This window comes from Mustela erminea, chromosome 1 (genome assembly GCF_009829155.1).
Source record: "Mustela erminea isolate mMusErm1 chromosome 1, mMusErm1.Pri, whole genome shotgun sequence".
NCBI lineage: Eukaryota > Metazoa > Chordata > Mammalia > Carnivora > Mustelidae > Mustela > Mustela erminea.
In genome coordinates, this window is record NC_045614.1 from 85,096,628 (window position 1) to 85,103,898 (window position 7,271).

Genomic DNA, 7,271 nt, shown 5'->3' on the forward strand with positions numbered 1-7,271 from the left:
GTATTTAAATGTTTAAGAAATTAAAGAAATCCAGCGAGGTTCTGATTGTTTTATCAGGATGATCACTTTATTGCTTTTCTTGAATTAATATAGCTTTTCAAAAACGGTTTTGGGGAGGTTCTCCTCTTTTGCTTGTTCACTAAATGTGCACACCAGGATGCATAATGTTTTCTTGGCACACAGCCATACCCAGTCAGTGATACATCATCAATGACTGCTTTCCCTCCACAATGGCAGAATTATGTGGTTACAAAAGAGACCAATGGTCCAGAGACGAACAGAGTACGTCAGCGTGGGTAGAAGTACAAAAAAGGTGTGCAAGTAGTATGTGCTTACCTGGGAAAATTGACAATCTCATAAGAAGCCTCCGAGAGTGGCAGTTAGTTAGGTAGGTAGGTATTAGTTTCTTAGTTAGTTACTTTCCCTTTATGGGCACAACTTCTTGGTTCAGACTCCCTGGGAGCAGATCACCCCAGGTAGAATGAAAATTGATGGAAGATCCTGAAAGTGATGCATATATAACATCTGTCACATTTACCAGACCACTGATTCTATGACTGTCCCATCCCCACTTCTCCCCTGTAGAGACATTCATAGCCAAATTGATGATCAAAAGGTTGCTTGATGATCAGAGAACCAGAGGAAGGGGTTGAAGGGAATCGTAATGGCAGCAGATAGAGAGAGCTTACAACAGCTGTCTCATACAGACAGGGCTAGCCTTGTCAATGGAGCCAGAATTCCAGAGCCCATGGACTCCTGCAGTGCGTGGATAGGCTTAGGGTTCGCTCCAGTAACCTTCCTTTTACTTTATTGCCAGCCTCCCTTCTTATGACACATTGATTCTTTAGAAATCTGAATCTATTCATTAAGGGTGCAGTCAAATTTTGAAAACCTAAGTCTCCAGTCTATTCTATGTCTTTAAGTCAAGATTTGTTTTCATCTATTGCTTTTCTTTCTTAATTTTCAAGGGCATCTCTCTGTAGTCTTCAAGTTCAACTTGGAGGAGTTGATGACTTTTTTTTTTCTTTTTACTCACCCAAGTTGAAAGTGGATTCTGCTATCCTCATTGTCATGCACCTCACCGTGTGAATAATTACTTCCTCAGGAACTCATTTGATGCCACAAGCATGTGTTCACCTATTCAGAAATGTAGACAAAGAGCTCATTTAGAGGCCCTAAAACCTTATCAAATCCTGATTTATATAGGTAACCATGTCAATAAACACATCAAAATCCTGCAGGGCAGTGACAGTCATTAAATAAACCTGAATGTGTCTTTCCTGACTGACTCTGATTTGGAAGCACAGCTCTCTTTCTCACACTTTGGGATTGTACCCTCCACTGGTGGCACAGCTGTTGGCCCTGCCGACCAGAGCTGCTCCGTCTACTTTGTACGGCATAACACCCCTGAGTTATTGGCAGTTTCGATCATTTCCTCATCCCTGTGGGCAGTGACTTAATGTAACATTGAACTGATCATTTAGCCATTGCGGACTTCTTTTGTTACGTTGACACGGGGCACTTTAGGGTAATGGTTGCTCTTTGAAGACATGTTTGCGGGGCAAAAAGGTTAACCTTTTCAAGGTTTTGAAAGATGGAAGAAGGAAAGAAAAATAACAGTTTTAAAGCCAGTCATTGTGTTATGTACTTTCCACACAAAGTATCTATTTTAAACCTCAAAGCATACACCTATTTTGAAGATGAAAGTTGAAACCTCAGCTTAGTTAAGTAACTTGTCTAAGTTCTCACAGTTATTAAGTGGTGAATCCTGGAATACAAGTCCAAGTCTACCTTGTTCATGCTCTGATCTTTTGCTTGTGGGTTACTCTGTTACCTTTTTCCAACACCAGTTACCTAGTAGGATCGGTGGGTCTTGAAGCCACTGATACATTATTATGAAAAGCATCAGGTGCAGAACTTGTTTTAAGTTTTAGATTTCATAAGGTTGGGATCACATCCATAGCAGTGCCTAATACTTTCTGGAACAGAGTGGAGACCAACAACCTAGGTAAATTGGCGTTTCCGTGACCTTCCCACAATCCTAACTCCCTTACAGTCACCAAGGAACAGCAGCTACAGTCAATATTCTTTCAAATAATACAGCAGATATTTGTCTAGTACTTACTAGGGGCCAATCATTTGCACTGAGCTTTATTTAAAAAAAAAAAAAAATTCTTACCACAAATTGCCCTAATCACTGAACACACTAGCTACGCAATGGCCAAGAAGCCCAGTACAGAGATGGACAAAATAGGAGTTTTGAAGGATTTGAAAAAGAAACTTCACTTTTTTATCAAGGATTTTTTAAATCTTTTTTTAAAAAAAGATTTTATGTATTTATTTGACAGAGAGAGAGATCACAAGTAGGCAGAGAGGCAGGCAGAGAGAAAGAGGAGGAAGCAGGCTCCCTGCTGAGCAGAGAGCCCCATGCGGGCCTAGGTCCCAAGACCCTGGGATCATGACCTGAGCCAAAGGCAGAGGTTTAACCCGCTGAGCCACCCACGTGCCCTTTTATCAAGGATTTTTTAAAAATGTATATTAATAGCCGAAAAGCACTGAAGTATGATTAAAACTCTGTTAACTGCAAGTTTTGCCCTTTATTGAGAACAACTGACACCAAACCTGCCCGGCAGAGAAATCCGGTTTGGTCCTAAAGGCTCATGCTTACTGAATTGCAAACAGTGAACCATTTCCAGGCAAGAGTCAAGCACACCCTGAGAGTGACATCAGCCCTTGACAACATCTCGACTGCCCTTCTTAGAAGCTTCCTTTCTGGCTACTGACTGACTGGCTTCAGGGGTGTGGTAGCTCAAACCACCTACAACATAGCAGAATAGGAGACAATTCAGATATGAAGTGAGAGTATTGACTGGGAAGAAACTAGATTATTATTTGCTCTCGGAACCTCAATGTCTTCTATAAAATGGGAACGGTATCCCTGTCTCTGAAAAGCATGATCACGTACATGAAATAAGGTTGGTAGAATGTTCATTCACTTAACAGAAACATAATCAGACACTTACGATAAACCAAATGCTCTGACAGGCACCAGAGAGACAACGGTAAGCAGAACAGATACTGTCCATGCTTTCACAGGGCTCCACGTGTAGTGGGGCAGACATTTCAAGGAATCATCACAGAATGAGCTAAGCCATTAATGTCTGCCAAATGTTATAAAGAATGCTATAAAGTGCAGCATGCTGTGGGAATGTATAACAACAACTCCAAACAACAAGCAGGTTGTTTAACGGTCCCCACCAAAGATGCTCATACCCTAGTCTTCTGAACCTATGTGAATATGTTACTTTATGTGGCCAAAGGGACTTTGTGGGTGTGAGTAAGTTGAGAATCTTGAGAAGGAGACAGTATCCTAAGTTACCTAGGTGGGCCCACTATCACCTCAAAGGTTTTGAAAAGTGGAAGAGGAAAACAGAGGGATATTTGATTGCAGAAGAGGAGGCTGGAGTGACATGATGCACGGAGGACTCAACCTGCCATGAACTGCTTTCAAGAAGGGGGTAAAAACTACAGGTGGCTTCCAGAAGCAGAAAAAGGCAAGGAAACACTCCCTAGGGCCTGCAGAAAGGAAAGACTATGGACACCTTTATTTTAGCCCATTGAGACCTGTGTCAAACTTTTGACCTACAGAGCAGCAGGATAATAAATTTACATTATTTTATGACAGTCAATTTCTGGTAATTTTTATAGCAGTCATAGAAAACTAATACAATCCTACACTTCATGGCGGGGGGTGTAGGTACTCAATGGAAGCCTCTTTGAGGAATTTAACTGAGACTGGACAGTTGACTTAGATAGAGTGCCAGGCCCTGTCCCTCTGTCCTCATTTCACACCCCTCAGCCTGACACTGATGTCCATGGCCTCTTTTGGTGGCAGCTGTGTTCTCTTGAGACAGCTGGTCTAGGAGGTCACCTTGCTGACAGGATCCATGAGACCAGCTAGCTCTGATGAGGACCTCTTCCCACCAACTAGCCAACCATCCAACCATCCACAACACATTCTCTCTATCAGCAAGTATTTATTGAGCACCTACTATGTGCCAGTTCTATTCTAGGGGCTGGGTATACAGCAAACAAAAGGAGAGAGTCAATGTTCTTACATAATTGGGGTTCATCTTTATGCAAAAGATTAGCTCTATTTGTTCATAAATTTTTGAAAAGCAGAACAACACCTGAAATAAATTGATGTGATCTTAAAAAAGTGCTATAGTCTTTAAAAAAAAAGCTAAGAAACAATGAGCTAGATCCAATAGAGACCTCATGAAAATTTTCTCGATAGCCAGAAGAATCAATCAAATTTGCTGTGTCCTGTTTTGCCACAGTGTTTGAGTGAGGGTTACTGCAGCAAGACAGAGAATCTTAACTCTGGTTCTAGGAATTACCAATGCTACACACAAAACTGACCTCTGGATTTAAGAACAGAGTAGGTTCCTCCTCAGATCCTAGTGATAAGGCTTAAGAATAGACTTTATTTTAGGGAAGCCCAGGTGGCTCAGTCTGTTAAGCATCGAACTCTTGATTTTTGCTCAGGTCATGATCTCAGGGTCCTGAGATCAATACCCACACCGTCTTATCACTCTCCCTCTGCTCTGCCCCCCACCTCTCTCTCTTTCTAAAATCCAAAAAAAAATTTTTTTTAAGGAATAGATTTCATTTTAAATCTCAAAAGTGAGAAACTCATAGACACTAAAGAGATAACAAAAATGGGTGACACCACACACAAGAGTTTGGCATAAACATTTTTCATGCATTGCACAAATATCTACAACATTTTTTTAAAATTCTGTATCCAAATATTTGTTATAATTTCCAGCACCTAATGATTTTGGGGAGAGGGGTTGTTTTGATTTTCATTTGTGTTATTTTCAAATAATCAATGTAGTACTGGTCTAGCATAGATACATGTTCTCCAAATGCCTGTCCCAAATTTAAGAAAGCATCCCAGCTCCCTCCAGAAAGCTGAGGAAAACCTGAGATCCTGGTGGAGCATGTCCTCATCAGACCTTTTAAAGCATGTGGCAATCATGCATAATAAACGAGAATTCTGAAGTAGCTTCAACTGCCTATTGGTTTGAGAAGGTGACCTGCCAGTCCCTGGATATTTGGGTGGGAGACATTAATCAAGCATTCCTTTGTCAGTGTTAGTTAAATATAGTTAAATGATCCTATCTGCCTGGGCTGTTTAGACCTGTCAGAAGTAATCTGCCCCTTCTTGAGGATTGCCAAACAGGTTTTCATCCCAAGTGACTCAGTCATTTATTCCTGTTTAAATACAAATCTTACTTACCTCTGTAAGTCCTGGCTCACCCTTAAAAACTCCACATGGGCTTAACATGCCCCACTGTATAAAGTGATGAGAATTGTTACGGATTCTTCTCATTTTTTCTGAATACTACAAGGAATGTAGCCAAATTCCCTGGAGAGTTGGGGAGAGTAGAAAGTAAATTGAGGACAGACCACAGAGACCACATAGAGGGATTGCTTTGGAAGGAAGCACTTGCCTGACGTTCGAGGCTTGCTCCCTCAGAACCTACACCAGGAAAGGAGGTATCATTCAAACAAGGCTCAAATAACAGTTCGGGAAGCATAGGTGAAAATTTCCTGGCTTAGACCACGTTAGGAAGATTTACAATAGAAATGACAAAAATGAGATCTCCTTTCACATGGACAAATACTCTTAAAATGGGAACAAAGAACTGGGAGCTGTTCCCTTCATTGTCACAGAAATGCTGTTTTTGTTATTGTTTGTTGTTTTTAAAGATGCCAGATTGATCTGACTCTGTTTCCTCCTCTTCTATGCTAAGATCTTTGCCCAGGGGGACCGCAACAAGAAATAACATCACAGTTCCAGCAGCAGGAATCACCAGCTTTCTACCCAGAATTGGCTTCTGGATGTAAGTCTTAGGAAATTTCATAACGTTCTACCCCACAGTTTTCTCTTCTAGGAATTTCTCCTAATAGATTGTGTGGCCATACGAAGAAAACTTCATGTGCAAAGAGGTACATCCTGGTTTTGCTTATAATTGAAAGAAAAATGAAATATAAATAAAAAACACACCCACATACTCAACAAAAAGGGATTGGTTAAATTAATTCTGATGCATCCAAAGTAAAGGAACATTCTGTAGCCATCAATAATTGTTTAGAAGACCTAAGAACAAAACAAGTCAGTTTTTACTCATTCCCACTTTTCTGTACTTCTAGCTTCCTTTTTGTTTTTTAATAAAGATCATGATTTACCTTGGTTCTTGGTTAGTAGGCAGAAGACAGTAGAAGCTGGCTGTGAGGGAACTATGACATTACACAAAGAATAACACTGAACAAGGCCTTTTTTTAAAAAATGGTTACACCCAAGACTCAGTATTCATGATTACCCAACCAACTCTTCATCACCCAATCAAATATCTTTTCTATCTAGCTACATTTAAGAACTGCCAACTGGTATTGCCTGTGTTGTTCTTCTTCTGTTCTCTGTTGGTAAAAGCTGATTGCCAGTTTATGTGATCCTCTTGGCAAAAAAAAAAAAAAAAAAAGTTCTCTTTAACTATTTTGTTAACAAAGTCTTTAACTTCATAGGTCGACTGCACTGGGAGAGGCCCTCATATGAGTTGGTGCTTATTTAAAAGGAAAATTTGCATGTATTTATTTACTCATAAAAGTGCCACTGAGCTGAGTTTAAACACACTTTTCTTCTCACATGAGGAATTGTCATTCCTTAATGGATTTGAACTGCTCATATTGCCTAGACCAAAATTTTAAGTTGGCATATTTCAATAAATCCTGCTGAACAAATAAATAAAGATCCTGTATCAGTGAATTCCCACCTTTTTTTTTTTTTTTGGCCTCAAAAAGCATTGTTTCAATTAAATCTTATTTGCACCCCAACATTTTAAATAAGTCAAAGAGGAGCTGGTTTAATTAAAGTGGAAGTAGGAATGGACGAAAGCTGAGAGTGCTCACTAACTCGCCGTGCAAACTAGGACATTCTTGGGAAGGAAAGGAGGCACTATTAATGACCGCATGGGGACAACATATTTTACAAATTATTCCTTTCTGGTTTGGGAAGATCACAAGTTCAAATTGCCCAGAAGCAGTAAAGGAAATGATTGGGAATTGGCTGCATAAATTGGAAAAGACGATATGGGGTGGGGGTGGGGGGTGAAAAATACTGTAACTGAAGTCCAGTGCCAAGCAATAAACCAGACCAAAAAAAATAATAATAATAATACAGCTGCAAAACACAGACGGTGGGC

General features: G+C 40.2%; 1 long non-coding RNA gene across 1 annotated transcript; it reads right to left on the reverse strand.

Annotated features, from left to right (window-relative positions):
* Positions 1-345: 345 nt before the first annotated feature.
* LOC116600802 lies at positions 346-6,305 on the reverse strand. The gene is made up of 4 exons (XR_004289818.1): positions 6,259-6,305; positions 5,306-5,434; positions 1,037-1,137; positions 346-501 (listed from the first exon to the last, which is right to left on the reverse strand). It is a non-coding gene; the product is annotated as an uncharacterized LOC116600802 (long non-coding RNA).
* Positions 6,306-7,271: the final 966 nt, after the last annotated feature.